Source organism: Chenopodium album, chromosome 6 (genome assembly GCF_948465745.1).
Source record: "Chenopodium album chromosome 6, dcCheAlbu1.1, whole genome shotgun sequence".
NCBI lineage: Eukaryota > Viridiplantae > Streptophyta > Magnoliopsida > Caryophyllales > Amaranthaceae > Chenopodium > Chenopodium album.
In genome coordinates, this window is record NC_137839.1 from 7,798,205 (window position 1) to 7,821,110 (window position 22,906).

General features: G+C 32.0%; 2 pseudogenes across 1 annotated transcript; both read left to right on the forward strand.

Annotated features, from left to right (window-relative positions):
* Positions 1-647: 647 nt before the first annotated feature.
* LOC145636606 (desmethyl-deoxy-podophyllotoxin synthase pseudogene) lies at positions 648-7,440 on the forward strand (annotated as a pseudogene).
* An 11,653-nt stretch (positions 7,441-19,093) lies between these two features.
* On the forward strand, positions 19,094-21,996 carry LOC145636607 (desmethyl-deoxy-podophyllotoxin synthase pseudogene; annotated as a pseudogene). Its single transcript, XR_014114141.1, has 3 exons — positions 19,094-19,652; positions 20,693-21,023; positions 21,376-21,996. The product of XR_014114141.1 is annotated as a desmethyl-deoxy-podophyllotoxin synthase pseudogene (transcript).
* The last annotated feature ends 910 nt before the right edge of the window (positions 21,997-22,906 follow it).

Genomic DNA, 22,906 nt, shown 5'->3' on the forward strand with positions numbered 1-22,906 from the left:
ATATAATATATATACTAATATTCTAACTCGTAAAAATCATACAACACCAAGGTCGGCCCTTAGGGTGTGCGGCCTGCGCAACCGCACAGGGCCCAACATTGTTTGGGGCCTCAAATTCTTACAGTATATACAAAATGGTTGTAACAAATGTATAGTGAAACTGTTGTGGCTTAGTTGTAATACTGGTAAATTTCATTTTGGTCTTTTTTTTTTTAATTCCATTCCTATATTTTGGAAGATTGTAACAATATTTTATACTTTTATCCCCACTAATGATCCCTTGACTCAGATCAATTTCATTTTTAGAAAATATTACCATTCTTTCTCCTCTTTACAATAACCCGTAAAAACTTTTATAACTTGTGTTTTTTTTTTCTTTTCAACATATTTCGATCGCTTCAATAATATTACAAAAATTACATTTATTTCTTTATTCTAAACCTCTGCAACAAATCATAGCAGAGCATTTATTTTTTTAAAAAATGCAATATTATTATACATTTCCTTAAAAAAAAAAAATGGCCCAAATGTATCTCAATCGCACAGGGCCTCCATAATAGTTGGGATGGCCCTGTACAACACACTAATTATTCCAAACAAGTTAATTAAAAGCTTTCCCTAAAAAAAAGGTTAATTAAGAGCTAAAAATGGAGGCTCTTTGGGTGGTACCAATACTCTTTATCTTTTCATACTTAATAATTAACTTTTTTACGAAACAAACACCAAAAAATCTACCCCCGGGGCCTCCAAAGCTACCATTTATTGGCAACCTCCATCAAATTGCATCAAAAACCACCCTCCCCCACAGCCGCCTCGCCGAACTAGCAACTGTGCACGGCCCAATCATGCACCTCCGCCTAGGAGAAGTGTCTACGGTGATCATTTCCTCGGTGGAGATGGCGAAAGAAGTGATGAAAACTCATGATGCTTTGCTTTGTAGTAGACCTCCAATGTTGTTGCCAGAAGTAGCGTTCTATAACTTTAGTGACATCGCTCTTTGCCCCTACGGGGACTACTGGCGCCAAGTTCGTAAGATCGCCACCCTCGAGCTCTTTACGGCCCGCCGTGTTCATGCGTTTCGGCCCATAAGAGAGGAGGAGGTTGTGGAGTTTGTTGAGTCTTTAGCTTCTCAAGCTGGCTTGGTGGTAAACGTTAGCAGCCTGATTTTTAACCTCTTGTTTGACATCACTTTAAGGTAAGTTGGTTTTCTTGTATATGTTTGGTAAATGCCTTTTTAATTTTTTTTTTTTAAAATAATACCATTATTTTTTTTGTGTGCGGCTGAGCAAATAAAGTAAATTCTAAAACATTTACCGATCGAGTAACTCCTATAACACAATTGAGTAACTAACCTTTATAACACTTGATAAACTAACCCTTGTAACATTCACGAGTAACTCTTATAACACTAATAAAATAAATCTTATAATAATTTGTCACATCGTATGAAGTATGACCAATCACGTACTGACATACAATATAAGAATTTGTAGAATTTTTTATATACACCCGGGTGTACCGTACACCCAACTAACCTAAGGTTAATTTTTGTTTTTAATTTAATGATAAAATGAAAAAAATCATCAAAATAAAAACAAATATTTATGGATATACGGTACATCCGGGTATATATATCAACCTCTCAAGAACTTGTGAATACCAGGGATCAGAGTTTATTTTTTGCTTTCCAAATGGTAAAAGAAGAATATTCTTAAATAAAAAGTTTCGAATTAACTGGCGCCGGCTGTTTTGGGGAAAATGTTAACGTAGATTATTCAATTTGAAAATTATCCTTTTTTTTTTTACCCTTTACATACATGTAATTATTTAAAGTTGAACATTTAGTAAATACTAGGTTAGAACCCAAGCTATGCACGGTTTATATAAAATCTATTTTTAATTTGTACATTTTAATAATAAATCGCTATTATACATGAATATAAATAAGAATTACGTACATTTTGTAATTTAAAATCTTAAATTTTCATCAAAATTATGATATAATAACTAGGTTAGAACCTGGGCGATGCACGGTTTATATAAAACCTATTTTTAATTTGTACATCATAAAAATAAATCGTTATTATCTAAGAATATAAATAAGAATTACGTATTTTGTAATTTTTAAATTTTTTATTTTAATCAAAATTATGATATAGTATTTGTTTAACGTTTTTAAATTCATAGTTCAATATAGGAGGTCATTTATTAGTGTGCTATTTAAAATTATTTCAATTTCCAATGATAAATTGATAGATTTTAGTTGTAATATAGAAACTTCCAATATTTAAATTTAAAAAATGTTTAATATGATAGCTTTTCCAAAAAAAAAAAAAAATGACATCTATCATCATTGCATTTAGCGCGGGAAATTTTATATTGAGGTAGAAACGCATGGGCAATGATGATGTCAGCAACTTTTGTTTTAGTAATAGTTAATAGATATTTGTTGATGTCGTTTAATTCATAATTCAATGTATTGTAAGGTAAAAGCTTCTAATATTTAAATTTTAAAAATGTTATTTAGGATAGCTTACATATATATATATATAGAGGAAAGCTCATATAAGAACCCTCCTCTATATAAGAATCCAATCTTATATAAGAACACGTCTCAACCGTTCAAAGATTTTGATCTAACCATCTAAAATACCCCTTTAGTAATGACATTTTTGTAATTCTTTATAACTTTTTTTTTTCACACTTTAAACAAAAATACCCTAAATCTCTCACCTCAACACTTTCTCTCCCCTCAGCATTTTCTCTCTCCTCAGCCCCTTCTCTCTCCTCAACCTTTTCTCTCTTCTCTCTCCTCTACCTCAAGGAACTTGGTAAGTTTATGAAATTGCTAAAAAAATCAGATTTAGTTTTTTTTTTTGCGTTTTTTTTTGCGATTTTAAGTTCGATTGTTTTGATTTTTGGTTCGATTTTTTTGATTTTTTTGCGATTTTAAGTTTGATTTTTTGGTTTTTTTTTCGATTTTTAAGAATATATTTTTCGAATTTCCAATTTTTTTTTTCGATTTTTCAGTTTTTTTTCGATTTTTAATTTTCAAGTTGTTTTTCGATTTTCCAGTTTTTTTTTTCGATTTTTAATTTTCAAGTTGTTTTTCGATTTTCCAGTTTTTTTTCGATTTTTAATTTTCAATTTTTTTTTTCGATTTTTCAGTTTTTTTTTTATTTTTTTATTTTCCAGTTTTTTTTTGTCGATTTTCCATTTTTTTTCGATTTCTTATTTTCAATTTTTTTTACGATTTTTTATTTCGATTTTCCATTTTTTTTCTATTTTCCAGTTTTTTTTTTATTTTCCAGTTTTTTTTTTTTATTTTCCATTTTTTTCGATTTCTTATTTTCAATTTTTTTTCGATTTTCCATTTTTTTTCTATTTTCCAGTTTTTTTTTTTTTTGGTCGATTTTCCAGTTTTTTATTTATTTTTTATTTTCAAGTTTTTTTTTTATTTTCCAATTTTTTTTTATTATTTTTTGTCGATTTTCCATTTTTTTTCGATTTCTTATTTTCATTTTTTTTTTCAATTTTCAATTTTTTTTTTCTATTTTCCAGTTTTTTTTTTGGCCGATTTTCCAGTTTTTTTTTCGATTTTTTATTTTCATGTTTTTGATTTGTTTATTTTTATTTTTCGTTTTTTTTCCAGTTTTTTTTTTCGATTTCAATTTTTTATTTTTCGATTTTTTTCTCTGTTTTTTCCCTAATTTTTTTCGCTTTTTTTTTTAGTTTCTACTTTTCATTTTAAAATTTTTTTTCCAGATTTTTTTCTTGCTTGAGTTTTTCTATTATTGGATTTTAATTTCAAATTGGTTTTTTTTTACTATAATAGAAAACTTTAGAACATAATAGAAACATTAGAACATAATTGAAAACTTTAGAACATAAGGGAAAAATATAATAGAACATAATAGAAAACTTTAGAATATAAGGAAAAACTTTAGAACATAATAGAAAACTTTAGAACATAAGGGAAAACTTTAGAACATAATAGAAATACTTTAGAACATATGGATAGAAAATGTTAGAACATAATAGAAATACTTTAGAACATAAGGGAAAACTTTAGAACATAAGGAAAAAATATAATAAAACATAATAGAAAACTTTAGAACATATGGGAAAACTTTAGAACATAATAGAAAACTTTAGAACATATGGGAAAACTTTAGAACATAATAGAAATACTTTAGAACATATGAAAAAACTTTTGAACATAAGGGAAAAATATAATAGAACATAATAGAAATTTTTAGAACATAATAGAAACATTAGAACATAATAGAAAACTTTAGAACATAAGGGAAAAAATATAATAGAACATAATAGAAAACTTTAGAACATAATAGAAACTTTAGAAAATAATAGAAAACTTTATAGCATAATACTTTAGAACATAATAGAAAACTTTAGAACATAATAAGAAAACTTTATAGCATAATAGAAATACTTTACAACATAATAGAAAATCTTAGAACATAATAGAAATACTTTAGAACATAAGGGAAAACTTTATAACATAAGGGAAAACTTTAGAACATAATAGAATACTTTATAATATAATAGAAAATCTTAGAACATAATAGAAATACTTTATAACATAAGGGAAAACTTTAGAACATAAGGGAAAAATATAATAGAACATAATAGAAAACTTTTGAACATAATAGAAAACTTTATAGAACAATAGAAATACTTTAAAACATAATAGAAAATCTTAGAACATAATAGAAATACTTTAGAACATAAGGCAAAACTTTAGAACATAATGGAAAACTTTAGAACATAAGGGAAAAATAATACATAAACTTTAATTACCTTTATTTAACTTTTCAGCATCATTGCTAAAATATTGTTGCATTTTGGAAGTATAAAAAGAAAAAAGATATCATATCATAAATTGAACTTTAGAACATAATCGAACTATATAAATTGAACTTTAGAACATAATCGAACTATATAAAATTGAACTTTAGAACATAATTGAACTATATAAAATCAAACAAAATCAACAATGAAAATGATAAATCATAAAATAATAGAGAAAATAATTCATGCAAAATAGAGAAAATAATTCATTTCCCCAATTCATTCCCCTACTCCACCAGCTTGCTGCCTTCTTCACTCCACCAACTCACATCAAGCAGCCCACATGCAACACCCCTTCAACACCACCCGAGCAGCCCACTCGCAACACCCCTTCAACACCACCAGCCGTAATTAGTTGCTGCCCTTGCACCACCACGCAACACCAACAACAATTATTCCGCCACCAATTGAACAAAAATCGAACTAAAATTGAACAAAATCGAACTAAAATTGAACAAAAATCAAAATATTAGCAAAAATCGAACCAAAATTGAACAAAAATCAAAATATTAAGAAAAATTGAACTAAAATCGAGCAAAAATCGAAAAAAATCGAACTATATATTTCGAAAATCAAAAATAGAAAAGAAAAATAGATCAAAAAAAAAGAAAATAGAACAAAAAAAAAAAGAAAATCGAACAAAAAACAAAGAAAATCGAACAAAAAAAAAAAGAAAATCGAACAAAAAAAATAAAGAAAATCGAAAAAAAAATAAAGAAAATCGAACAAAAAAAAAAGAAAATCGAACCAAAAAAAAAATCGTACCAAAAAAAATAGAAAATCGAACAAAAAAAAAAGAAAAAAGTTCGAAAATTCGAAAAGAAAAACAAAAATCGAACTATATAAAATTTTTCAACAAAAATCGAAAAGAAAAAAAAAATCAACAGTTCGAAAATCAACAAAAATCGAAAAAAAAAATTCAAATTGCAATATTAGGGAGATTTTTGGGGTTTGAAGAGAGAGAGGAGGAAAGAAACGTGAGGAAGAGAGAGGAAGTTAGAGGAGAGAGAAAATTTTGGGTGGTGGGTAAGGGGTTAGAGGGAGGATACATGTTTTAATCTGAACTGTCCGAATTAATCTAATCCTACGGATGAGATTGATTCTTATATAACTAAAGTTCTTTTATATATATATATATATATATATATATATATATATATATATATATATATATATATATATATATATATATATATATATATATATATATTTATATATATGACATTATCATTGCATTTAGGCGGAAAATCTTTTATCAAGAGAAAGGCAAAGATGGAGAAGAGTTTAAAACACTAATAGCAGATATGGCAGCAGCATCCTCTTGCTTTTCAATTGGAGACTTATTTCCATCATTGAAACTTATAAGTACAATTAGTGGAATGAAAGGGCAACTTCAAGGGATAGTTAAGAGAATTGACAAATTGATGGATCCTATAATTGAAGAACATATGTCTAACAAAAAACAAGGTACTGAAGACGAAGATTTGATTGATGCACTTTTGAAATTTCATAAGGACAACGTTTGTCTTAGCACCGATTTTTCTCTCACCACCAACAACATTAAGGCAATAGTTTTGGTAAGTTCAACTTAATTGATTGATTGCTTACATCAGTTGTTTTTTGATATGTACTTATATAAGTTGCTCGTATAAAGGTCAACTAACACAGCTAAAAGTGCTACTACCTCATTTGTTTAGTGCAAGTAAGTGTTAATTTCACATTTGGTTGTTTAGAGTTTTATTTATCGTTTGTGATTCTTCTTTCTCGTAAGATGTCACATGTGAGTAAATTTTAATATCTAGTATAGATAGATAAAGATCAAATTCTTAAAGCTATGCAATAAGATTTATGGAGGGATATATAATTCCCCAAAAAAAAAAATGTCATACATGCACATTTAATTGATTCACGTGGTTTTAATAAAATTATAAATACATGCAGGAGTTATTTGGTGCTGCGAACGAAACATCTTCAACAGTAATTGAATGGGCAATCTCCGAGTTATTAAAAAACCCTAGAGAAATGGTAAAGGCACAAGATGAGGTGAGACAAGTATTGAAAGGAACTAATACACTAATTAATGAGGAAACTCTAGACAAGCTTAAGTATTTGAAACTTGTAATCAAAGAAACTATAAGGCTTCATCCTCCTTTCCCTTTATTGGTCCCAAGAGAGTCCATAGCGAGATGTGAAATCGATGGTTATGAAATACCTTCAAAAACCCGAATTTTCATTAATGCATGGGCTATTGGAAGAACTCCAAAACATTGGACAAACCCTGATAAATTTAATCCTGAAAGATTTGCATAATCATCGGTTGATTTCAAGGGAATGCATTTTGAGCTAATTCCATTTGGCTCTGGAAGGAGGATTTGCCCGGGAATGGGACTAGGTATCGCCACAATCGAGCTCGTGCTAGCCATGTTGCTTTACCATTTCGATTGGAAGTTACCTAATGGGACTGGACCTGAAGAATTGGATATGGATGAGACCTTTGGCATAGTAGCAAGGAGGAAGAATGAGTTGAAAGTAATTCCTCTAGTATATAATCTCTCAGGTTTCAAATGATGATCTATTTGTGGCTATATTAATTACTGTATCTTGGGTTTCTAAGAAATGGCAATACTAGTAGTAGATAAACATCTATCATGTAGCAAAAAGAATGATCAATAATGAGAATGGAATTTTCCTTTTGAATACAATCATTATTTGATTACTGTTATTATTATTATAGCGCATTATCTTTCAAATAAATGATCTTGTGATCAATTTTATTTTTTGTAATATTTAATGATCAACAAGGGTCATTTATTTTGATGAATTCAAACAAAATAGTAATGTTAGTTAGAATTGATCTCATGTCTTGTGTATCATCCCCAAAACATTAATCTATAATCAAACTAAGTGCTAAAACCTCTAAATTAATGTTTATTATGACTAACTTTTATAGTAATTAGTTTTTTGACCTGGGCGATGCCTCATGTTATAACATGTATTACAATAATATGATAATCAATGGTGTAGATTTCGTTTTTTGTAGTGACTACAATTTTATTGTACCATTGGTCCAGGAAAAATTTTAAATTACCACCCAAAAATGTAACCATTTTCGAACTAATAACCACCTGTTTAATTTTTTTTTTATTATAGATTGCCACCCCTTAAATTAAATAAATGCTCAGATTACCACCCATTTCAAAAATCCAGTGGATTTCGTCTATAGGCCCCACCTAACGCTTATTTAGACCCTTTTGACTGATTTTTTTCCCTGATTATTCTCTTTTAAAACGCTCTTCTAACTTCAATTCACATTTCCTTCACCAAATTCTACCAAATTGCACTATAATTAGGGTAGAATTTGGTAAAAAAATGTGAATTGAAGTTAGGAGAGCATTTTTAAGGTGTGTTTACTTTTATTAGACCCAAATAACCGGTAACATGATAACCAGGTTAATTTATTTTATTTTTTAAAAAAAATTGTCACGTATCGCATTTTTATTGGCTACAACTTGTAAGGCGACATTTAATATTTTGTTGTCTCTCCTCTTCTCATCCCACCATGTCTGACCAGTGACCACCCAAAGCCTACCATGCCTAACTACTAGTACTACCATAACTTTCTCCTCCTCAAGCCACAATTCATCACCACCACCACCATAGCCATGGTTCAATACCTCAACTCAGCCATAACTTTCTCCTCCTCAACGGTTGATGTTGAACGCAACAACATTCACCAATCACCATCACCATCCACGTACCTAGCTTGCAACAACTAGAATAATGAGCAAGGCATTTCGTACGGAGGTAGGGGTTGAGAAGGAGGTTAACCGCCAGTGCCCAGTGGTGGTTTGTGGGTTTTTTTTTTTTTTAAAAAAAAAAATTAATTTGGATTTAATTTAATCATTTTTTTAGCAATAGAGTGATGATACGTGTTTGGTTACCTATTATAGTGCTATAATAGGTTCAGTAGCATAAAAGTAAACAATCCCTAAAGTTGGAATTATTCAATAATAATAAAAAAATTTAGAATTATTAAAAGAAATTAAATCGATCAAAGTTGAATTGAGAATAATAAAACCAGTTGTTGAGCGATATAAGCTATTACACAAAAAAAAAACTATTCTCTCTATTCTTGACATGGTATCGGAGCCTCTATACTCTAAACCCTAATTTTGTGATTTATTTTTTCTAATCTCTATTCTCTAATCTCTACTTTACAATACTGGTTAATCATCAATGGGGGAAGACAACAAAATCGATCCTTCACCCCCTTTCTATCTTGGCGTAGGAGATCAACCCGGCAATTTGATCACACATGTGGTATTGAAGGGTGAGAATTATTTTGCGAAAAAACTATTCACTCTATTCTTAACACCAGTTTGTCCATGTTGACACCGAAATTTTGTTAATTATTAGGTGTCAGATAATATCAAAAATTAAAAGATATTTATCTTCTGAATCTCATAGATTATTATCTTTTACTCTACGATTCTCTATATAAAGAGGGTCGAATCTAGGATTTAATTAGGCTCAAATGGAATAAGTCACAGAGACCCCACCTCCTCCCTACTACCAAACATTGTAGGTCTATAGTATGGATTAAGCCGACAAGGCCCCGTACTATAAACAAATATCAAACTCTAGCCCTTTGGAGAGAGGAATCAAGAGATCTACGAGAGTTGTAACCCCACAAATTATCAATGAAATAATTGTTCCCGTATTTTTCTACCTCTTTAATTACATATTGCAGGTTTGAATTTTTATGGTTTACAAATTGGCACGCTCGGTGGGACAATTTTCACTGGCATACCAAATTTGCTTTCAAATTCTACAAAAAAATTTCGAGACCAAGTTGCATCCGATATCAAACCTCCACAACAGGTCTCGAGGGGGCATTAGTTGACACCGAAATTTTGTTAATTATTAGGTGTCAGATATATGTAAATAAGGAGATAATATCAAAAATTAAAAGATATTTATCTTCTGAATCTCATAGATTATTATCTTTTACTCTACGATTCTCTATATAAAGAGGGTCGAATCTAGGATTTAATTAGGCTCAGATGGAATAAGTCACAAAGACCCCATCTCCTCCCTACTACCAAACATTGTAGGTCTATAGTATGGATTAAGCCGACAAGGCCCCATACTATAAACAAATATCAAACTCTAGCCCTTTGGAGAGAGGAATCAAGAGATCTACGAGAGTTGTAACCCCACAAATTATCAATGAAATAATTGTTCCCGTATTTTTCTACCTTTTTAATTAAATATTGCAGGTTTGAATTTTTATGGTTTACAGTCCAAAAAACAAAAAAAAAAAAAAAAACAAAAAACCAAAAAAAAAAAAACACACAACACTTATATTTTTATTTACTTCGTATATGAGTAGTGTACTACGTTACCACTGCTTGTTTGAGAAAAAAGGTCGAACAGATGAAAGACCGTCGGACCCCAAACAAGTGTCCATAGTACCGGATGAGTCAAGTTAGTTGGGCTAGGGCTAAGCATTTATAGCATGTTTGGTAGGATAAATTTTAGATTGGAAATTGTATCAATTAAACCATTACCGTTGTTTAAGTGTTTGGTTAAAAGGTTTGGGTAACAATTATCATTAACTAGGGAAATTATTTCCATCTTTTAAAAAAAAAAAAAAAAAAAAAAAAAAAAAAAAAAAAAAAAAAAAAAAAAAAAAAAAGAGTTGTTACCTCTCTAAAACCTAAGGTAATAATTACCTCTACCATCATCAAACAAAAACAAAAAGAGTTATGTTTAATTTCATTCCATGATTAGACAAAATAAATGAAAAGGATAAGTGTTAAATAATTTGTATCATCATTCTTATTTGTTTCCTTTTCCCTCCATTTTTAATATTCATACCAAACGCCCTTTAATAACTCCATTGTTCTTTCCTTATGGCTGGTGCCGGCAGTGGCGGATTCAAGAATTCAAATCAGTTGAACAAACTAAGTTAATTTTTTATATAATGCATTTTGTTGTCATAAGTATATTCCATAAATTTTTAACCTAGACATGACACATATACTTCTAAAATAACCATGGCGATTACTTTAATATATAGTAGAATTTTTTTTATTATATTTTATCAATAATTTTTAAACCACTAATTTATTTTAATTAAAATTAAGGTGATAATATTATGAAAAAAAAAATCAATCTTGATACATTATTTATATTGCACACACACGCATTGGTGCGTCTTTTAGCTTATTGTAATAACCTAAGAATCATACAGTATTTCGTAACAAGCTTTTTGTAAGGAATTGAAGTAGGAAGACTCCAATTGAATAGTATTAACTATTAAGTTGAGTAAAAAAAGAATAGTATTAAGGATTTTGGTGAAAAAATACCTTTTATATACAACTTTTTGTGAAAAATTACCTTTTAAAAAAATTGTTGTAAATGACTACCTCTTTAAAAAAAATGTTGTAAGGGACTACCACTTGTCGGAATCTAGCCGTTGACTCACTTTTCCGGCGTTGACCACCCACGTGCCGGTCACACGACCTTTAATTTTTTTTTCTTTTTTTTTCTATGCATGCACCACCAACATTGCCGAGCGACTTGCCGTCATCTTCTCCACCGCACCACCTCAACCCACCACAAAACTCCCTTGCAGCCACCGTCACGCATCCCAAAACCAACCCAACCCCACTTAAAACCGCCTCCACCCCGTCGAATCCAACACAAACCCTCAATCGCTCCGCAATTTCGTGACCCTCAAACAGCAACATCAATAACTTTCTCAATTGAGGAAAGGAAGGGAAGGGTTTTGGTTTCCCCGGGGCTCCCCCCAGAGTGGTACGAAATAGCGAGCAAAAAAACAGGAAAAATTGAAAAGTTGAATTCGAGGGGGTTTTGTTGAAGTTCGATCTTCGAATCGAATTGCGTACCCAACTTCTTCCCCAAGTCAGACCCCCGTTTCTTGGGCGACACAGTGTGCGATGGAGACGGTGGCGTCACAACGATGTTGTGTGACGCAAATGGTGTCGAATTCGACAAAACCATGTCGGAAGAGGATTTGGGAAAGTTGGGTACTTTTGCCGGAACTAGTTTCTCCGATTATGACAGTGACGAGTTTGTTCTTGACTAATTCAACGATTTTGTCTTAGAATTGAAGAATTAAGAGCTTGTATGTCCATTGGATTGGAGTTGCAGTAATGGCAAAAATGGTGGTTGCGCTGTCGTTAGATGAAGTATTTGGGCGGGACTGAGGTGGAGGTGACGTCGAGGGGTAGGAGTGGTCGAAAACTAGAAAAGGGAGGAGGAGGATAGGGTGGGGGTGGTTGAAAATGGGAAAAAGGCCGCCACGTGGTCTAGTCAACGCCGGAAAAGTGAGTCAACGGCTAGATTCCAGCAAGTGGTAGTCCCTTACAACATTTTTTTTTTAAAAAAAAAAGGTAGTCATTTACAACATTTTTTTTAAAAGGTAATTTTTCACAAAAAATCCTAGTATTAACTACTTGTATAAGTATAGAACACGTGAAATTGACTTAGAGAACAAATGAAAAGAAAATTATGCAACTAAAAGTCGAAAACAACACAAATCTAATAAATCGGTTTTATTATTTTTTAATATATTTATAATTATTACAATCATGATTCGTGAGGGTTTGTTTGGTTCAATATTGAAAAAGGAAGGGAAAGGAAAAGGAAAGAAAAGAAATGAAAAGAAAAGTGTTTTTATTTTTCAATATTTGGTTAATGAAGGGAAGGGAAAGAAAATTTAGTATCTCTTTTCAATCGAATTCCTCCAATTTTGGGAGGAAAGGAAAGCTTAAAATTTGTATTGAAACTTTCCTCTCACTTCCATACCTTTCTTTTGAATTCTTATGTTATTAATTCAACCAAATATGGAAACATGATTAAAACTCTTTCCTATCTTTTCTTTCCATCCAAATCCCTTCAACCAAAAAGGGTGGGTCATTAATTTTTATGTTTATCGAGCATATTTTATGTTAGGAAAAATTGGTAAAAAAAAATCCCAACTTTAATAATTTTTGAATAATATAATTCGAACTTTAAGGGTCATTCTTTTTACACATACCGCTAGAATCGAGAACAATATGTGAAATGAGGGAACTTTTGTATATACGACTAACCCCTACATAAAGGCAAAGAATGTTGACTATAGGCGTGTTCGGCAAAAGTAATTGTGTGGATAACTGTTAATTGTCGTAGTAGTTGTTAACAATGAATGTTTAAATTATTAGTAGGAGTATCCGCCTATCTGGTAAATTAGTTGTTGAGTTTCTAAGGGTTTATAAATAATAGAAAACTAATATTTTATTATTATATAAATTATAATTATATTACTAGCCATTTTTTTAATAACAACATTTAGTGTGTGGTTTACAAAAGGTACACAATTTCTTGAATACTATGAAATACTTCCTCCGTTTTTTTAGCTGACACCGTTTGACTTTTACACTATTCACACAACACGCTTTGACTCTTTTTTGTGGTTTATAGATACAATAAAACATATTCATGTGGATCTTATTTGAATCGTTTCAATGTATTCTTTAATTAATATCCACTTTTTATAATTTAATAATGTTGATAATTAGAAATATTTATCGTTAAATACATGCGTTGACAAGCGTGATAATAGAAAGGCGTCAACTAATTAAAAAAGTAGAGGAAGTACATTTGAAAAGAGAGTTTTCAAATCTTAAATAACTATTTCCATTTGCTTAATAAACAAAAGTAAGTTACTCATAATTAAAAAAAATACACAAATCTTTTAATTAAAATAAATAATTAAGGAATTCAATTTTTTTTAATATTTAATTTGAAATGAAGAATGCAAAACAAATTAATGTCTGACCATGTCATATTCAATTTTGAAGGATGAATAAAAAAACAAAAGGACTTATTTTGGATAAAAATTTCAAAGCTATTCTAACCTTAAAATTTCTAGCTTTTGGCCTGACATTGTAAGTTTCAATTCCCTTCACTAGTTTCAAACTGCACTTACTATCTTTCTCAAGGTTCGTTTTCAGTTCATTTAACAACTTTTGGTACACGTACAATCAATAAGGATTTTTTTTTTTTTTTTTTTGGACAAAGAGTACTATAAATGAAAAGCAAAATTACAACTTAAACTAAGTAAAGAAAGCAAGATTACACGATAAAACATTAGGGGTCGGACCATACAACTTATTATGATTAGGAAACCAAGTATACCTGATGGGACAATATGCTATTCTTTTAGAGCTGCTTAACCTGCAAAACAAAGAGTTAGTAAAAAACGCGGAAGACCTACTTTGCAGAGTGACATTTTTCCTTTGAAACCTGGGACAAAAGATGAGACATAACCCAACAAAAATTCAGATGAGGACGCTGTTGGGGGAACGAATATCTGCAGAGGGGAATAAACGGGCAAGTTTGGTAGGAGTGTCAACGTAGCTTCACCTGATGACTATTGACTTGCCATATCTATGGATGAATCTTCTTGAATCAAATCTGGAGTTGTTTCACACCTATCGTGCCCTTCCACAGGGGGTGACTAAACTCCATTGGTGTAGGACCTTCTTGAGTTACACCACTATCCATCTTCCTTATAGGATTGACTACTCGGATGGTAATGAAATTCTTTTGGAGAGAACAATAGTATTGTACTGTTCGCCCTTTGGAAATCGTTCCATACATTAATGGAGTGAGATGCAAATAGGAAGCATATCGCTTTCGGCTTGAGAACCGAAAACTTGACCCTTTCAGATTTGGGTTTTTTATTTCTGAAGTTCCCTTTAGGACACAATTGTTATCTTTAACGCCGGGCCTAAGATCTTGGTTGGTAGGGTTGACTTTACCCTCCAAATTCAAAGAATTGCCATCAACGTTCTTTTCCATGTTGGTGTTGTCTTGCACACCTATACATGCACCATCACCACGACCATCTACTTCCTTTCTTTTCCTAACTTTCCACGACCATGTGAGTGCCTTTGATAGCAATAGTACTTTGCAATTAATAAGGATTTAATTTGGTAAAATTCTGTTGAATGTCCAGGCTTCAAGTTTTTTTTTTAAAATTTTTTTTTTATTTATATTTATTTATATTTTATATTTTTTTTATTATTTTGGAAGAAAGGCTCCGAGTTAAATGGTATGGTTCGAGGCATTTCTAGTTTTATCATTTAGTTAGCTTCCTCCATTGGTAAGTGGCAAGCCATGTATATTGGTTTGTTTTGTCGTGTTGCCTTAGCTACAGCATACATGGTTTTCCTTTTGCTGTTTAGGTTGATTTGGTGTGATTAAATGTATTTGTTTTTATTAGTTTTTCACTCTCTCATGTTGTAATTTGTCTATTTATGAAGTTTTCTTTGTTAATTTAAAAAGAAAAAAAAATGACTCGCTTTATCCAAACAAATTTATTTACTTAATACTACAGCTAGCTAAGCTAGGTAGTTCACACTCCTATTCAAAAAAAAAAAAAAAAAAAAAAGAAGGTAGTTCACACTAATTTTGCAAAACTACTAGTGAGACTAGTAGATGCCCCAGATTTTGAATAATTATAAAGTGAAATTTTCACCTTAAGTTTGATTATATTTGAAAACAATACTTTAAGTTTAAATAATAAAATAAAAAATGAAATAAAAATATGGCATTTTTAGAAAATAACACAGAAATTGAATATAGCACCACAAAATAAAAAACTTTTATTATAACACCACAAAAAACCCCAAAAAAATTGACTTCATCACCACTTAACAGATTTTTGGATGGAATCCGTTAGTGGGGTCCACAAGAGACACATGTCCCTAAACTATTGGTTTAAAAAATTAAAAATACATAAAAAAATTTGTAAAAAAAAAGAAAAAATCCTAAACAACCTAACCTAGCCCAACCCCACCACTAACACCACATGTCCCCTACCGCTGGCACACCTACACCACCAAAACTGGTGAAACCCACTGCAAATCACCACATCCCTCGGCAACAACAACTTCACCGTCGAAACCCCAATCGCCAAATTGAAACCCCAGCACCTTCGAACCACTGCAAACACCAACCACAATCACTACTAATTCAAACCCCATTACCTTCGAACCACCAAAAATACCAACCACAATCCACCGGCTCGGTGCAAATCGGTATTTTTGGTGGTTCAAAGGTGATGGGAATTGGTTTCGTGTAGTGGCGGAGGTGGTAGCGGGGTTGCTCGGTGCAAATTTGAAGTTGGAGATGTGATGCTAGGCAAAGGTGGGGTGGTTTTCGGGGAGGGGGGGGGGAGGAGAAGAGAGTAAGGCTGGTTTTGGCGATTTTGGTAGGGGTTGGAGGTGCCGGCAGCTTGGGATAGGCTGCCGGGAGGGCTGGGGAAAGGTGGTGGAGTTGGCTGGGTTTGGGTTTAGGGTTTTTTTCTTTTTTAATTTTTCTTTTTATTTTTTTAATAAACTTTTTTAAACCGATCGGCATCTGACACGTGTTAGTTATGGCCCCACTAACGGATTCCATTCAAAAATTCGTTATGAGGTGGTGAAATCAAATTTTTGAGGGTTTTTTTTTTTTTTTTTTTTTGTGGTGTTATAAATATTTTTATTTTTTTGTGGTGTTGTAATCAAAATTTGGGTTTTTTCGGTGTTTATTTCTAAACAAACCTAAAAATATATGGGTTAGAAAGAGAGATAAAGTAGTATACTTGCCCTGTTAAAAAAAGTAGTATACTTGTATAATTTACAATTAAGTAGGGAATAATGACATAAAATTAGAGGTGGGCATGAGCCGTGCTGGCCTGCGGGCGACACGGGCTCGGCACGAGATTGGCACGGCATAGCACGAGCACGCCAGCGGCACGACACGGCACGATGACCGAGGAGTGAGCCGTGCCGTGAACACGATTTCAAGAATCCGGCACGGACCACTGAGCGGCATGGTAGTCTGGCCAGCCAGGCACGACCCGCCTCGGCCTAGGTAGACCTTAAAATAACATAAATAATAATAATAAAGAAGGGCTTTTTGTCAAAAACTACCTAATAAAACCAATATTTTGCGAAAAACTACCTATTAAAACAAATGTTGTAGTAAACTACCTAATAAAGGTAAAATAATTAATGATGTAAAAGACTAGCTAAGAAAAGGTAAAATGTTGTAAAATACTATCTATACCGAATTTTCACCGTTGATCGACCTCAAAACACTCCCACCGCTTTCATTCCCAAAACTAACACAACTTGCTTGAAATCGTCTCCACCACATCTAAAGCACCTTCCAACCCCAAAACCACCACCTCTAACCCTAAAAACCACCATCCTGAAGCACTAATCTACCCTCACCAACTCAAAATATCCTCCAACCACCCCGAAAATAACGTTACCACCTTGAAAACCAACCCTAACGGTGGTTTTGGGGGTGTTCTAAGGTGGATCAACATTCTAAAATTAAGTCAACGGTGGAATTTCGGTCGAAAGTAGTATATTATAACATTTTATCTTTTATTAGGTAGTTTCTTACAACATTTTTTTTATTAGGTAGTTTCTCACAAAATTTAGGCTTTATTAGGTAGTTTCTTACAAAATGTCCAATAAAGAACTACAATAATAAAAATCAGAATAATATAAATAACAATAATAAGATAATAATAATTACAAAAACATAAACATAAATTAATAAAATTATTAAAATAGTATATCCATTTTAAAAGTAGTTCAAAAAAATTAAAAAAAAAATTAAAAATATTATGGGCGGTCTAATGCTCGGCACGGCACGACATGCCACACCAGGCAAGTTGGCTGTGACGTGACGTGGGCTGGGGTGTGCTAAATGGTGGCCCAACACGGCACTACACGCCGAAATGCAAGCACGACACGGCACAACCCACCACTAGGCATGGCCCCCGATGTCCCAGCACAACAGGTTGTCCACCACTACATAAAATGCTTGAAAACCTTTGGAATATTTAAGGGTTCGTTTGGTACTGTTATGGTTTTCTGTTTTTTGATTTTTTGTTTTTTAAAAGTATATGATATGTGTCCCATAATGAATCAAAAATTATATAAACTTGTTAAAATTATGATAATTTTGAAAACTGACAATAGAAAAGTGGAAACACCTTTTTCTTGTTTCCTATTTTTGGTTTTTGGTTTTCAAAAAAACAGAAAACTTAAAACCAAAATTGATGTCAAACAAGCCCTAAGTTAATAAGAAGTTATAACTAATGAATGTTAATTGCGAATTGTCCACTTGATAGGACACTAATGGTAATAAATTGTTAAAATTAAATATGGTCCAAACATCTATATTTGCCGTCATGTCCTTATTCATATATAGCGTGCGGTTAAAATTTCATTATCACATAAGAATGACACATGTGGTGAATATATTATTCCTTTGAGTTTTAATAATACCAATAATCAATCATCAAAAACTTAGTACTAAAAGCAAAATCAGTGATGACACATATCATCCACTAGTTGAAGATTTTCCCTCCAATTACCTTTTTTTTTTTTTTTTTTTTTTTTTTGTCTATCCTATGCAAAAAGTATTTATTGTCTAATATTCACTTTCCACTTTGGCGACTACTACATCCGTTAAATATTAGTTGCAACTTTGGGTATTATTTGTAATATATAAAATATTTCCAAAGTTGCAACTAATATTTAACGGAGGTAATATATTTTTTCCGTGTAAATTTTTAATGCAGCAGGTCGCACCATGAGGCAGAGGTTATCCGAGTTTTTTTGTTAGGGGTTATCTGAGTTTTTCAGTTAGGAGTTACTTGAGTTTTCAGTTAGGGGTTAATTGAATTACTCGGGCATGGAATTCGTTACCTGAAGGGTTCGGACTGTAGGGGTTACTCGAGGGGTTCACTCGGTTAAGGGTTACTCAGTCAGGGGTTACTCGGTCAAGGGTTACTCGGTTAGGGGTTACTCGGTCAGGTGTTACTCGAGTTTATCAATCAGGGTTTACTTGAGTTTTTCCATTAATTTGATATGAAGATTAAAGTATGTGGTAGGAATAAATCCTAACACTCAATTTAAGGCGAATAATAGTAATAGGAATCAATTCACAAGATTCACAACTCACTATCTAGCTAGCTAGTTTACACTAAATTTGCAATTCGTGAGACTAGTCTACTATGCCACTAGCAAGCCATTCAAAAGAACGAAAGCTCAAGACTTAGTTCCACAAATCCCACGTATATATAGAGTTGCCACTAACTCAATTAAATCATACAATTCAATAAATTAAAACTCTTAACACTATTACAAAATGGAGGCTCTTTGGGTAGTATCAATACTCTTCATCATTTCATATTTTATACTTTACTTTTTTAAAAACCAAGCACCAAAAAATCTACCACCAGGACCTCCAAAGTTACCCTTAATAGGCAACCTTCATCAGCTAGTATCAAAAACCACTCTCCCCCAACACCGCCTCGCCGAGCTAGCAAGTGTGCACGGCCCAATCATGCACCTCCGCCTAGGAGAAGTTCCTACGGTGATCATTTCCTCGGCGGAGTTGGCGAAACAAGTGATGAAAACTCATGATGCTTTACTTTGTAGTAGGCCTCCAATGATATTGCCAGAAGTAGCGTTCTATAACTCTGGTGACATCGCTTTTAGTCCCTACGGGGAACATTGGCGCCAAGTCCGTAAAATCGCCACCCTCGAACTCTTTACCCACCGCCGTATTCAGGCGTTTCGGCCCATAAGAGAGGAGGAGGTGGTGGACTTTGTCAAGTCTTTAGCTTCTCAGGCTGGCTCTGTGGTTAATGTTAGCAGCCGGATTTTTTCCCTCTTGTTTGACATCACATTAAGGTATATATATATATAAATATATATTTTTTATCACGATTGTTTATCAAATAGCATTTTCATAAAAAAAATATTACGGCCTGTTAGTCATTAATATGGTATTCTGTTTTTTAAGTTTTTCAAAAATCATACTTTCGTTGTTCTAATAATATTACAACACTCTTCTTTGTCGACATAATATGATTCACGTAAAATATAGTCATGTGGGATCTTGTTAGATTCGTCCCATAAAATACTTTTACAATATCAACGTTTTATAATTTTTACTCTTATTCTTATATAATTATAGACATTTGACAGATAAAATGTGCTTTGGAATGTATAATTTCATCCTTATTCCAATAATTATTAAAATGGAGGAAGTATAATATAAGTACTATAATGAACCAAAATTTGGTCAAACTTATTACATTCATGAAAATTTTAAAAATCTGACAATAGAAAACTTGTTTTTTTTTTTTTGTTAGAGGACCAACTCATCCAAAAGCTTAAGCTAATGGTTGAGGCCCAGGAATATATTTTATACTCTATCACTCCCCCTCACATGAAAGGCCCTTTGGGCTTGAAATGTGGATGCAACACAGGCCCACCCATACCTGGTGCGAATTAATTCTACTTTGGAGGAGGGGCGGATGAGATTCGAACCTGTGACCTTTGTGTCACGCTGGCTCCGATACCATGTTAGTGGACCATCTCAACCAAAAGCTTAAACTCATAGTTGAGGCCCAAGAATATGTTTTATACTCTATCACGCCCCCTCACACGAGAGCCCGTTTGGGCTTGAAGTGTGGATGCAGCATGGGCCCTCCTCAGCTCATACCCAGCGCTTAATATTCCATTTTGGTTTTTTGTTTTCATAAAAATTGAAATTTGAAAAGAAAATGCAATGTCAAACAAGCCATGCATTAAACTATTAACGTACAACTTTCAGATTAGTTAGTTTTTTGGCAAAAAAAAATTGATTAAGGTAGATTATTCAATCCATATATATTTCAGTTTACATATATTAGCCGAATTCTAATAAGTTGTATTACATGCACCAGATTAGGAATGAACAAGAAAGGCAAAGATGGAGATGAGTTTAAAACACTTATAGGAGATATGACCGCGCTTGCTTCCGGCTTTTCAATTGGAGACTTATATCCATCATTAAAATTTATAAACACCATAAGTGGGATGAAAGGGAAACTTCAAGGGATAGTCAAGAGAATTGACAAATTTATTGATCCTATAATTGAAGACCATATGTCTAACAAAAAACAAGGTATTGAAAACGAAGATTTGGTTGATGCTCTTCTAAAATTTCACAAGGACAATGTACGTCTTAAAACCGAGTTTTCTCTTTCTACCGACAACATCAAGGCAGTAGTATTGGTAAGTTGGACTAAACTGATTGCTAACATCAATTGTTTGTTTGATATGAACTAGATGATATTTTTCACTTTTAATTTGGTTGTTGTATGTAAATTTATTTAACATTTGTGATTCTTATCTCTCTCTCAATATATATTTTTATCAATAGGGTCTCTATAATAATGTTTGTGTTACATACAAACAATTCACTAATTTAATTTATTTACAATGGAGTTAATTTCAATATCTAGTATAGATAGATTAAGATGACATTCTTTCAAAACTATGCAAGATTTGTGGAGGGTCTAATTATCATAAAATGTATGTCATGCACAATTTTTAATAATGTCATATGTATGTAAATTTATATTAGGAGCTATTTATTGCTGGGAGCGAAACATCTTCAACAGTAATCGAGTGGGTAATGTCTGAGTTGATAAAGAACCCTAGGGTAATGAAAAAGGCACAAGATGAGGTGAGAGAACTATTCAAAGGAACGGAGACACTTATAAATGAAGCAAGTTTGGACAAGCTCAAGTATTTGAAGCTTGTAATCAAAGAAACTTTCAGGCTTCATCCTCCTACACCTTTCTTGATCCCAAGAATGTCCATGGCGAGATGTGAAATCGATGGTTATGAAATACCTTTAAAAACTCGAATTTACATTAATGCATGGGCTATTGGAAGAAGTCCAAATTATTGGATAAACCCAGATAAATTTAATCCTGAAAGATTTGAAGGGTCTTCAATTGATTACAAGGGAATGCATTTTGAACTGATTCCATTTGGCTCCGGAAGAAGGATTTGCCCGGGAATAGGACTAGGAATCATACAAATCGAGCTCGTGCTAGCCATGTTGCTCTACCATTTTGATTGGAAGTTACCAAATGGAACCGAAGAGTTGAACATGGATGAGACCTTTGGTGTAGTGGCAAGGAGGAAGAATGTCTTGAAAGCAATTCCTCTACTATCTACTTTCTCAGTTTTCAATTAATATGATTGTCTTTTTGTTGCTATACTACTACACTAGCTAGTAGTATATAAACATCAAGTCAAGTAGCTAAAAGTGTGATCAATAATGATGAGAATGGAATTTTCCGTTTGAATACCATCATTATTTGATTATGAAGGTTATTATTTTTATAACGCATTATCTTTCATATAAATGATCTTGTGATCAATTATATTACTTGTAATATTTAGTGATGATATAGGTCATTTGTTCCAAATTAAGTATCGATCTTATCTTATTGTTGGACAAAGTAATTAAGTTTTCATCAACTTTGTTTCCATCCAATTTAATTATTTTTGCAATAATGTTTGATTCAATTCGTATAATGCACGATTTTAACAATTTTTTTTTTTTTTTTTTTTTGTTAACTTGTATGTAATGCATAGTATAAATAATTTAAGCAAAATATACATAGTAATAAATTGATGAATTACATATAGAGTGGAAAATTGGAAACCCCGAATTCGTACAATATATGTAAATTAATGTACTGTGTAGGTGAAAAGATAGTGTTTATAAGAATAAGAAAATGAAATAGTCTCACCACCTCTTTTTTTTTTATACCTAGAAAATTGTATAATTAGTCAATTTAAATATAAAATCTTTTAGGAAAATGTATAATTAATTAACCATTTTCAAACCTTAATTTAGCTTAAAAAATAGTGATGTCACAAATAGTTTTGGCGGGAACTTTTTTCATAAAAGGCTGATAAGTGGATAGTAATGATGTCAGCTGTAATTACTTTAGTCATAATTATAAATACTTAATTATTTTTCTACTCTTGAAAGTCATATTAATAATAACGCAAGACGTGCGGCCGTGCGGGTACTATCCTTATATTTATAATTTATTTTCTTAAATAAAACCTCATAAATAGGGTTGTCAATTTGA